Source organism: Pyrus communis, chromosome 3 (assembly GCF_041283825.1).
Source record: "Pyrus communis isolate YQ-2024b chromosome 3, ASM4128382v1, whole genome shotgun sequence".
NCBI lineage: Eukaryota > Viridiplantae > Streptophyta > Magnoliopsida > Rosales > Rosaceae > Pyrus > Pyrus communis.
The window spans coordinates 6,860,073-6,872,166 of NC_142567.1; the positions used below are offsets into that span (position 1 = coordinate 6,860,073).

The following is a 12,094-nucleotide window of genomic DNA, read 5'->3' on the forward strand; positions in this document are numbered from 1 at the left end:
ACAAGTGGGAGATATAAGATATGGTTGGTTATTCATACAATACTACTTACGGGCAATTAATAGTTATATGCTTTCAGGTGGGTGTTGTAGGAGCCTATGGGTGATTGATACTTATATGCATTTGGGTGGGTGTTGCAGGAGCCTAAGGGAAAGTGAAGGTCTTCAGCAAATGAAGAGTTCTATATGCCTTCAGGCTTTATCGATTTCACGTCTTTCGTAGTATATATGATTGATGACTATATACTACGAATAGGTTTTACGATATGACGTTTTAGCTTCTAAACTCTGATTAAGATAGGTATATATATATATATATATATATATATATATATATATATATATATATATGAAATATTATGTTAATGTTTTTATGTACTTACTTAGTGGTTACTCATATGTTCTGCCTACAGGCCTATATTCTACCTACAGGAGTATGTCTTGCCTACAGGTCTACCTACAGGAGTATGTCTTGCCTACGGGTGAATGTCCTGCCTTCGAGCGATACTGATACCACTATTTAGAACACTATGTATGATATATGTTTTAGGAAAGGTTTTATGGCATGCCAAGGCTTTCGGAAAAACCTATTACTTATTATGCCATATGAGCTTTCAAAACCTAAGGGTTAGTACGTTGTTGAATAACTATGTTAGTACTATTTATTTATCAACTTGGTCCACTCATGTTTTGTTTTGCGCCCCCTCAGGACTTAGAATCGAGACGTACAACCCCGGCATCAAGGCACTCTAGCATCGGCATCTTCGAGTCCTCTCGGTGTAGGACTCATCCATTTGTTTATTCAATTTTATATTATTTCTTTTTAATGTCCTGATTTAGTTGTATGCTCTAAACATGTTCCTCAATTGCATAATCATTATATTTAAATTTATAAGTTTTATTTATGTTCGTTACTTCTCATGCATGTTAGTATGGCTTCGTCACCTTCAGGTGTTGGCCAGCACTTGCCTACTCTGGTATTTGGTGAATATCAGGGTCGGGCGTGTCATCTCGTCTCTAGAGGCATTTTCTTTAATTCACTTCTTTAAAAATATTAAAATCATAGAATTAGGGATGGGTTGTTACAGAATATCTATAAGACACGTGGTGTGTGCTAATTGGCAATGACACGTAAAAATATTCGGGCTTGTGTCGCTTTTAGACAACTATCAAATTTAGATTGAGAATTACAGGCAAATTTTATTAATTTTCATTGACAAATGTTATTACATGATTGGATGTGATATGTCAATTTTTTTAGTACAATATATTTTACATTAAAGAGAGAGAGAGTTAAACCGCACAATGGGCACGTCAATTTAAAATAGGGGTGAGGCAAATAAAAGTTAAAAAAATATGGGCACAAAATATCTAGAACAAGATTGTCCTTGTTAAATATGGAAAAGAACACCCATATTAACAAATGAAAATATCATTTTTCACCTTTTATTTCCAAATGATTTTCCTAAGTTTACCAAATATCAGAAGGATGCATTTCTATCTCTTATAAAACACATAAGATTACTTTTCTTTTTTTTCTTTATCATATTTATTGAGTGACACTAACTCTATATCAGTGACTAAATGGTTGAGTATTATAAGTAACACTAGGTGTTGGTTGGTGGGTAAAGGAATTTGGAAATAATAAATCATTTTCTTCTAATGTTTGGTAATTCTAAAATAAGTAACACTAGGTGTTGGTTTAATGTTAGGAAAAAAAGGAAATAACAATCTCACATCTTTTTCCAACATTTAATATATATCTCACATCTTTTTTCAACATTTTATATATATATATATATATATATATATATATATATCTAGAACACGATTGTTCTCATTAAATACTGAAAAGCAATACGTCTATTAAGAAATGAAAATCTCAATTTTTACCTTTTATTTCTAAATAATTTTCCTAATTTTACCAAATACTATAATGCAAAAGATTCAGATTTATCCTTTAAAACACATAAAATAATTTCCTTTTTTCTTTCATTTTGAGAACCAAATGAGCCTAAGTAAGAGAATTGAAAGTAACTAGATTAACATCTCCACCCTCCATAGTTTAGATAGATTTAACGTAGATTATCTTATTATTTGTTAAAAACTGTTTTAATCATGCAAAGTGTCGTCAACCGTTAATACTCAAAACAAAAGTCATAGACTAAAATTTGAGTAAGTTTTCGCGGGAACCAACTCTTCAACAAATAAATTGGCCTCTCCGCTAATAAGATCTTAACCAGTCAGTACCCAAGCATTGTTCAACATACAAACACAAACACGAACATTCAGACAAGAGAAGTCCTCAACGTTCATATCAAGCTGCAATTTGTCTCCTAATCATAATTTGCAACTATCAAACTATCAATTTACTTATTCCGCCCCGAAGCAGCCAATACAATTTTTAAATTTTTTTTTTTACTTATTTGAATGAGTGAATGGAACCCCCATTTCTTTTTTGCAAAGAAAGGAGGCAAATGCTGCATAAAAGATGGACGCGTAGGATTTTGATTTGACATTCACCTCCAAGCTGAGCATTAATTAGTGAAACAGACCAGCCCTCGTATCCGTTTCAACAGTTCGACTCCGACAGTCCGTGTCTTACTCATACAAACTTTGTTTAATTTCAACCTGAAACACCAATCACACCATTTCCTTCTTCTTGAGCTCGGAAGCCTTGAGAGCGATGGAGAAGTCAGAAGAATCAATGGTGGAAGAGAGAGAAGAGATGATGATTTCACCATCTGGTGGCAAACCATTTCTCAAAAAATCCTACTTTTTGAAACCCACTTTGCTAAATTCCTCCATTGATGAACCTCTTTTCAACCTACCACCTTCTTTCTCCTCCCTTCATCCCGTTTCGAGCCAGATACATGTGCTTTGAAGGTTGATTTCCCGGGATGGCCGCAACAAAACAAAAGTAATTGGAAATCTTGGGTTCATGAAATGACTGCTGTGCACCAATCTACCTGGAAGAAGGCTGGTATATATGAAGCGATCTTTAGTTCAACATACCAAATCAAAAGACAAACTGATTTGGTTTTTGGGTTTGCAGAGAAATGGCATTCTGAAACCAATACCTTCATATTCCCATGGGGTGAAGCAACCATCACATTGGAGGATATCATGGTTTTAGGTGGTTTTTCGGTTTTAGGGGACTCTGTTTTAAGCCCTCTGGACACCGCAGAACTGAAAGAAATCGAAGATAAACTACTGGCACAGAGAAAGGAAATCATAAGGAGTCGTGCGAAGAAGGCTACCACAAGCTCGTGGTTGAATAGGTTCATCAATGGTGGGCATGAACTCAAACATGAAGCTTTTCTTGTGTACTGGTTGTTGAGGTATTTTTTCAACGATGGTGGTATAATACATAGGCCTGTTTTCTCCATAGCAATTCATTTAGCTAGGGGGACTAGAATCGCACTTGCACCTGCAGTGCTTTCTAGTGTTTATAATGATTTGGGTGCATTGAAAAAGGCAACTGTTGATTCGAACCAATTTGGAAAGTAGTTCTGTTGCTGTTTCAGACCTCGCCATTCGATCACCATTTCAGTTAGTTCAGGTTTGGGCATGGGAACGATTCTCTGACCTTAGGCCAGAAAACCCCAATCATCTCAATAATGGTGAGCCAAGAATGGCACGATGGGATAAAGTAGATGGTCGGGGAGTTGAAAACTTGAGAAAGGTTTTAGACTTAGCCACAGAAGAGTTCCTGTGGCGGCCTTATGCATTGGATGTCGTTGAGAACTGGCATTTACCTAAATACTATCCACCAAAGGAAATGTGGGTTTCAGTTGGACCTGATTCGGATGATGAACTACAGTCATTTCTTAGATACTTGAGGTTCAGTAAGCTAGTTGGACTTCTTGGTACTATGGAGCTTTACTTTCCGCATCAGGTAGCCATGCAATTTGGATGCGATCAAGATCTTCCATGTTATGTGAAGCAACCCAATAACAATTCTGATATAGCAGGAAGCATTACACGAAAGAAATAAAAAATGTGAAATTGTATCTTCCGTGTAGGCTTTCTGAGGCGGATGTTAGCACAAAGTACATAAAGTGGTGGAAGAAATCATTGTCTAGTCTCAAAGATGCAAATGAAGCTGCTAGTCCACAGAAAAAGAAAGCAAAGAGTATCGTTGATGATCGGTTAGTATTGATGGCTAACCAATCCCCTGTACCTCCTGGGTGTCCTCCAGAATGCAACGATAAGAAAGCTGGAGATCCTATGGATGGATGAGGATGATAAGCTCACTATATCAGAATTTTTGAGAAGATATAAGAAGCATAAAAATGTTGAGATTATTGAAGATGGTGACAGTGAGAAATTATCAGGTCAAGTTCCAAATTTGGAATCTAAAATTGCCGGAGAACGTTCTTTTTGTACCAAGAAGTCGGACAAGGACATAGAAAGCATCGTTGGCAATGAATGTGCTAGCAGTAGCTCTTTGTTTGGGAGATGAGCTTTGGAGATTAAAGCTAGGATTGAAAGGCTTGAAATCAGGTTTGATGAGTTAACAGCAGATAACGGTGCAGAGAAAGTTTTAGGAAAAGATTGATGAAAGAAAGCGCCGCTTTCAGTAGGTATTTTCAAACCTCATTATTACTGTCTAATAATCTCAGAGACGAGTGCATTCTTTTTCCTTATTTGATAAATTCCCAATGTTTTTGAAATTTGTATTCAATTTTTTCATCCGTCTATTGTCCTGTGTGATTTGCTGTACATATACATTTAACGGTCTTCTTCTTTTTTTGTGTTCTTGTTCATGGTGCAGGGAAAATGGAGGACATGAATCGCACTTTGGAACAGCTGAAACTTGGGTACCTTGTAGATATTTGATGGACTGTTTACAATGCAGCTGGAATTTTTGGTAACTTCTTGCCCTGGTCATCATCGAAGTTTTGAATCTCCGTGAGCCAATAGATTTTGTAACAATGTAGTTTGTTAACCATAGAAATTTATAGCTTTTAACTTTTTGAGTAGTTCTTCAACTGTTCTTCGCGTTTCGGAACAATCAATTGAAACTATGGTTTGTGCAGTTTAAGAGCTTGAATGGTTTTGTGGTTTGAAACTATGCAACTCTTTCAGTAACATTCTTTTGCAATTTTTTGTTTTAATTAAAGAACTTCCATGGCCGCAACAGTTAATAGCATTGAACTGGATATAATTTGGTACTAGTTTGTGAGGGATGTTCACATTAACCCCATATGAGCTTCTTGATTAACTTTTATGAATGGACATGTCTTGATTGCTTTCTCAGATTCAGTGGGATCTTTTATTCACATTTTTTTTTTTCCAATCAAGAACGTTTTATAAAACTCTTGGACTGTCAAATGGTTTCAGTACCTACGTGATTATTAACAGTAACCTTTTTGGTACTGTAGTAGCCCTTTGGTTCTATTTGTTGAGGAGGCTAACTATTGTTGGAGACATAAACTCTTTTCGGAAAAAACCAGTTAAGAACCCCTGATGGATCTATTTCCCTAAACAATCTGGAGTCAAACTTCCCAGAGTTTATATCTAAATGTTCGAACTCGACGTTCTTGGACTTGTCTGCTAATCCCTTGGACTGGCCAAATACCAGAAGCGGTATTTACCAATCTGGGAAAGCTTGAGTATCTCAATCTCAGCCACGATCATTTCCTAGGGCGACTTCCAACAAGCTTTCCCAAACTTAAACATCTCCATTCAGCTTTCAGTGGTTAAATTTCAGAAGATATTGGTTTGCTGTCTCGCCTTGGGCGTATTGACCTATATCATAATTCCTTACAAGGAATAATTCCATCCTCGATAGGCCAACTCAAAGAACTCCAGTACCTTGATCTTAACGAGAATTTCGTCATTTAGTATTACAGTTTAGTGATATTCTTCTTCACTTATAAGTAAGGTTTTAGGTTTGATTCTCTTCAAAAGCGAGTTTGAACCACATTATTTCTAACTCATTGTAAGACTAGGTCCACATTTTCCCCTTCTCCCCTTTTAAGTAGGGGTGGTTCGGTATGAGATACCGAACCAAAACCTTAGTCCCGATTCCCAAACCAAAATTTTTGGTATTCCCAATTTCAAGACTGATCCCAAACCAAAATTTTGGGCTTTTGGTGATTCTGTATTCCCAATTCCCATAGCTATTATATTTTCACTGAAATAATCAAGTACATACTTCAAACATTATTGTGCTTCTTGTTTTCCTTCGTTTTGTGATTGTTCTTCCATTACTAGTTTCAACTTCATACTCCCGATGAGTTACCCGGCATGAAGTTGAGGAGGTAGAAGGAATAATGCATGAATTGATCAAACGAGATCGGTAGGCAACATTAAACTCTTAAACAACCACCAGTGCAATCGAGGATAAATTTTATATGATATCTTCTTTTTTAGTACTGAGATGCATTTATAAGTTTATAACCTATAGAACAGACTTGTTTTACCATTTAAGAATACACTAGAAGGCAAACCTATTACAGAAGTTATATACCTTTTTGTGATTCTATGGAATACTCATTACAATTCCGGTGTTTATGTTCTCTACTTTCTTCAACAACTTTGACACTGGCGTTTATGTTACTTCTAGTAAAGGTGACTCCTATCAATGAAATAGAATGACACATAACACATATCATAATCCTTCATATCTTTATGTTGCAGGGATGAAAAATAAAGTAACATGATTTTTTTCATTATTGTGCCAACATGATTTATATATATTATTATCTGTGTATATATATAAAATAATTAAAAATATATATTTTGGTTCGGTATGGGAATACCGAAATATTGGGAAGACAATCTCGATTCCCATACCGAACTTTCGGTATTTTTTTGAGATAGCATACCGAAAATTTTGGGAAAATCTGTTTGGGATCGATATTTTTTCGGTTTGGTTCGGAATTTTTGGGAATTTTTTCCACCCCTACTTTTAAGTGAGATTTTAGATAATATCGTTTATTCAAAAAAAAAAAAAAAAAAAATCAAGATCCCGTCTGAACTCAGTCTTTGTACCAACCTCACCCACGCGGCTTTGGCCTTAAATTCCTTCTGTGGCGATCTGCCTCTGTATATCCGATTCGACTGAACTGGTCTCTTTGCAGCTACAAGAAAACATATTCCATGGAAATATTCCAGCTGAAATTGGATTGTTGACAAAACTGGAAACACCTTTCTCTATTCGATAATTATTTCTCTGCCGCGATTCCTTCGGCGGAAATTTGAAAGACTTGAGAAAATTTTATCTTTCAACCAACCGGCTACCAGGCCCCCACATACTTTGAAACCTATGTATTAACTAAAACCATCGACCTAAGTTTCCCAAATTCTCTTACTTACCATACACCCACAATGGCATACAAATTACACCATCAACACCCGGATTCTCTTAGCCCATGAACTTCCCCCATACTCGGGAACCCACCATCAACGACGATGGTGCCGGATATAGTGCGAACTTATGATTTTACAAACAATCGGATTTTGAGACGTAATTGGGTTTGCATGTGAGATTTTTGGGCCTCAACACTCCTCTCAAAAGAACTCAACAAGTTCGTACTCAAACATTGATCAACAGAATAACACAATAAAGGTGATTCAAACAACCAGACTCCCGCATTCACGTCAAATTGTAACTTGTCTCCTTATTGAAATTAGCAAATATAAAAACATCTATATATTTAATTTTTTTCCCCCCAATGAAAAGGATTCAATTTTTTTTTTTCTTTTTCTATTTACATAAAACAAAATAAAAAGGGCTCAGTGGTACCAGAGTTGTACCTGTAAGTGGTAAACCCAGCATATTTGAAAACCCCATTTTCTTTGGTGCAGAAGGCAGAACCGCCCTAAACGGTGTACGTGGACTATTACGATTGGACATTCGCCTTCTAGCTGACCATTAATGTAGAAGAATAGAGCAGCCCAAATATCATCGTTTCGGACCACCAAGATTAGGCAGTTTCTTACTCGCACAAACTCTGTTTTATTCCTTTTCGTCAGACCGACTTTGAATGCTAATCTTAATCGAAACATTTCCAAACCCCATTGCGCAAAAGCCACAGAACCCAATCGCAGTTCTTCCTAACCCACCAAAAGTCCAAAACTTTCTCGGGAAAGGAAAACAAGGACACCTATTTTCTTCTTCTTAGCTTCGAAGCTTTGGTGATGGAAAACCCAGAAGAATCAATGGTGGAAGAGAGAGAAGAGTTGATGGTTTCACCACCTGGTGGCAACCCATATCTCAAAAAATCCTACTTTTTAAAACCCACTTGGCAAAATTCCTCCATTGATGAACTCCATTTCAAGCTCCCACCTTTAATCTCCTCCCTCCCATCCCGTTTTGAGCCAGATACATGGCCTTTGAAGGTCAATTTCCCGGGATGGCAGCAACAAGAGAGAAATAATTGGAAAACTTGGGTGAATCGTATGGCGTATGTGCACCAATCTACGTGGAAGAAGGCTGGTATTTATGAAGCAGTCCTCAATTCGACGTACCAAATACGAAGACAGAAGGATTTGGTTTTCGGGTTAGGTGAGAAATGGTGTTCTGAGACGAATACGTTCATTTTTCCGTGGGGTGAAGCAACAATCACAATGGAGGATGCTATGGTTTTAGGCGGTTACTCGGTTTTAGGGGACTCTGTTTTTAGCCCTTTGAAAACCACAGAAGTCAGGGAAATCCACAAGAAATTAGTTGAAGGGAGAAGAGAAATTTACTGGAATAATGGACAGATTACCACACAGTTATGGCAGAACATGTTCATGAACAGTGGGAGTGAAATCGAGCACGAAGCGATTCTCGTGTTTTGGTTGTGCAGGTATGTTTTTCTAAATCCTCCATATCGGATACATAACACTGTTTTCTCTATAGCAATTCATTTAGCTAGGGGAACCCGAATTGCGCTTGCACCGGCTGTTCTTGCCAGCATTTATAGAGATTTGGGTGTGTTGAAGAAGGCAATTGTCGAGTCGAACAGATTGGATAGAAGTAGTGATGCTGTTTTAGACCAAACCCTCAAGTCACCGTTGCAGTTAGTGCAGGTATGGGCATGGGAACGATTCTCGGACCTTAGGCCAGAAAACCCCAATCCTCTTAAATATGGTGAGCCAAGAATGGCAAGATGGGATAAAGTAGATGGTCTGGAAGTTGGAAACTTGAGAAAGGTTTTAGACTCAGCCGGAGAAGACTTCTTGTGGCGCCCTTATGCACTGGATGTAATTGAGAACTGGTGTTTGCCCAAATACTATCCACAAGAGGAAAAGTGGGTTTTGGTTGGCCCTGATTTGGATGATGAGTTACTGTCATTTGCTAGATGCTTGAGGGTCTGTGAGCTAGTTGTATTTGGTGGTACTACAGAGAATTATCTTCCGCATCGGGTATCTATGCAATTTGGTTACGATCAAGACCTTCCTTGTTCTATTACTCGATTTAATCAAGATTCCTATAGTTACATCAAGAAAATAAAGAACGTAGAATTGTATCTTCCATCTAGGCTTTCGGAAGCGGATGTTAGCACAAAGTACTTGAAGTGGTGGAAGCAATCAGTGGCAGGTCCCAAGGATGCATGTGAAGCAGCTGTGCCACAGAAAAAAAGATAGAAGAGAACAAAGAACAAGCAATGTTTACTATTGAGGGCTAACCGCCCCTCTGTGACTCCTGGTTTCCCTCCCAAAGGTGCAACGGAAAATGAAGATCTTATGGATGAAGATGAACAAACTATATTAGACCATTTGAAGGATTCAGTGGAAGAAGATAAACTAACTCTATTGGAACTTTTGAAATACGGTAAGAAGGATGAAAGTTTTGGGATTAGACAAAGTAGTGAGAGAGTGAAATTATCAGGTCAAGATCAGAAATTGGCATCTCCAGTTGCAGAAGAAGGTTCCGCCAATACAATGAAGTTGGGTGAGGATGTTGTAAGGATTGTAGACAAAGGATGTGCTAGCGGTAGCTCTCTGTTTGAGAAACGGTTGTGGAAGCTTAATTCTAGGTGCACAAGGCTTGAAAGTTTGGTCAGCGAGTTAGAAGCACATTCATTTGGGAGCAAGTTTTGGGAAAGCTTTTAAAAGAAGCGCTTGTTTTTGTTTGGTATGTCCAAAACCTGGCTTTTATTACGGTGTTTTTGCTTCAATATCTTTGATATGAACACGTTCGTTTTTCTTCCTTCATTAGTTGTGTTTCTAAAATTGTAATAAAGTAAAATTTTCCGTCCTTGCAACGTTTGGCATGATATCAGACTTGATTTTTATTTACGCTCTTGCTGCCTGAATCTGGATATTCTGTTTGCTTGTTAGCTGAAAGACTCCGGCTTTGTATTTGTGTGTTCATTACAGATGCAAATTTTCCCTACTGTTCTTCCTACCAGTATTTACCATTCCTTTTCATAAAACAGTTTTCATTTTTATATCTTCTGTTCAACATGGTATCGACCTCTTCATATCGTGATTTGGGGGTTTCATGTCTTTCGTGTAGGGAAAATGGAGGAGGGGTTTCGAACTCTGGAAATATCAGAAAGTTTGTAGACATTGCTGCTGGAGTCTTTTCGCAACTACTTAACAATGTTGATCAAGTCCTTGAACCTACATATGCCAATAGGTTATACAGTTATAATCTTACTGAACAAACTAACAGTGTGGTTTGTTTATCAAAGAAGTAAAGCGTTTTTTCAAGGCACTTGCCCGGAAAACATATCATGACGAGCGCGCTATGTTTAACCATACATTCTGACGGTGAAAATCGAATTCAGGACTCCTCTGATCTTGAATGCAACTGATATCAGTTCAAGTTTATTTCTGTTATTCAACATGATTTATCAACTGTCTTTTGAACTTGTGGAGTTATGTTTTTGGGGCTGTTTTCGGATTTGTCGTTTATAATACCAGGTTCTAGGCAGTTTGAGTAGCCTCCTGCTACAAGATTTGTCAAATAACAATTTGACAGGCGGGTTTAGTGTGTTGTGGTTTTTTGTCTTTCCATGTAAGGATTTAAAAGTGGTAGAGTTCTATGTAATATACGTTTTGTTTTAGTCACTCCATACAAGGTTTCATATAAAAAACGTACAATTTAACAAATTATTGAAACGTGTCCAAATATAAAAATGTTTAAATTAATGAGTTTTTTTTTTCGATTCTCATCAAAGACGAATTTGAACCACGTTATTGTCAGCCCATTGCGAGGCTAAAGTCACCCCCTTCTCTGATGTAAATAATATCTTTTGTTCCAAAAAAAAAAAAAAAAAAAAAATTGAACGTTTTTTTTTTTTCAATTGTAAACTAGAGCGATAGTTTATAGGGTCAGATCCTAAATTTTACTCTAGTATTTAGTACCATATAATAAGGTATTTGCCTAACATAGGAATATTTTCAAGAATGCTCGGTACCTTTCCATTTGTACCTTCACGTTTTGCCTTCTTTTTTTCACGATCCTACATAGTTGCTTGATAAAATCGTTTATTTTGTGGACCATGACCTCTGCAAAAAATTATCCAAATAAAAAATTGTTAATCGTTCGATTAACATTATCATGATCTTTAGATATTGATTTAGAAATAACCGACTGTCATCGAAATTGGATAGCTATATTATACCTTAAATCTTTGATTGTATGTTGACGATGTTAACCTTATCAGTTTAACAATTAAGATTTAATTTTTCATGATTTTAACTTATTAGAGCATTTCCGATGGGAACTTTATCCTCTATAAGGCTACTACATTTCAAGTGTAAGATCCCACATCGCCCAGGGGTGAGGATCCTGTAAGCCTTATATGTATATTTTCATCTCTACCTAGCATGAGGCCTTTTGGGAGCTCACTGGCTTCGAAGTTCATCAGAACTCCGAAGTTAAGCGAGTAGCGCGCGAGAGCAATCCCAGAATGGGTGACCCACTAGGAAGTTCTAGTATGAGTTCCCAGAAACAAAACCGTGAGATGTGGTAGAGGTCTAAAGCGGACAATATCGTGCTACAGTGGAGTCAGCCCCGGCTTGTGGTGGGGGCCCAGGCCGGGATGTGACATCAAGCCTGAGTGAGAAATTTCATCCCTAATGAACTGAAAAATGGGATTAGATCCACCACTTAAGCTAGCAACTTCCTTTCTTGGATAGCATAAAA

General features: G+C 37.2%; 1 pseudogene across 1 annotated transcript; it reads left to right on the plus strand.

Moving 5' to 3' along the window:
* The first annotated feature begins 2,701 nt into the window (after positions 1-2,701).
* On the plus strand, positions 2,702-10,782 carry LOC137714506 (uncharacterized; annotated as a pseudogene). The gene is made up of 5 exons (XR_015960378.1): positions 2,702-4,187; positions 4,276-4,439; positions 4,775-4,827; positions 8,017-10,072; positions 10,457-10,782. The product of XR_015960378.1 is annotated as an uncharacterized LOC137714506 (transcript).
* The last annotated feature ends 1,312 nt before the right edge of the window (positions 10,783-12,094 follow it).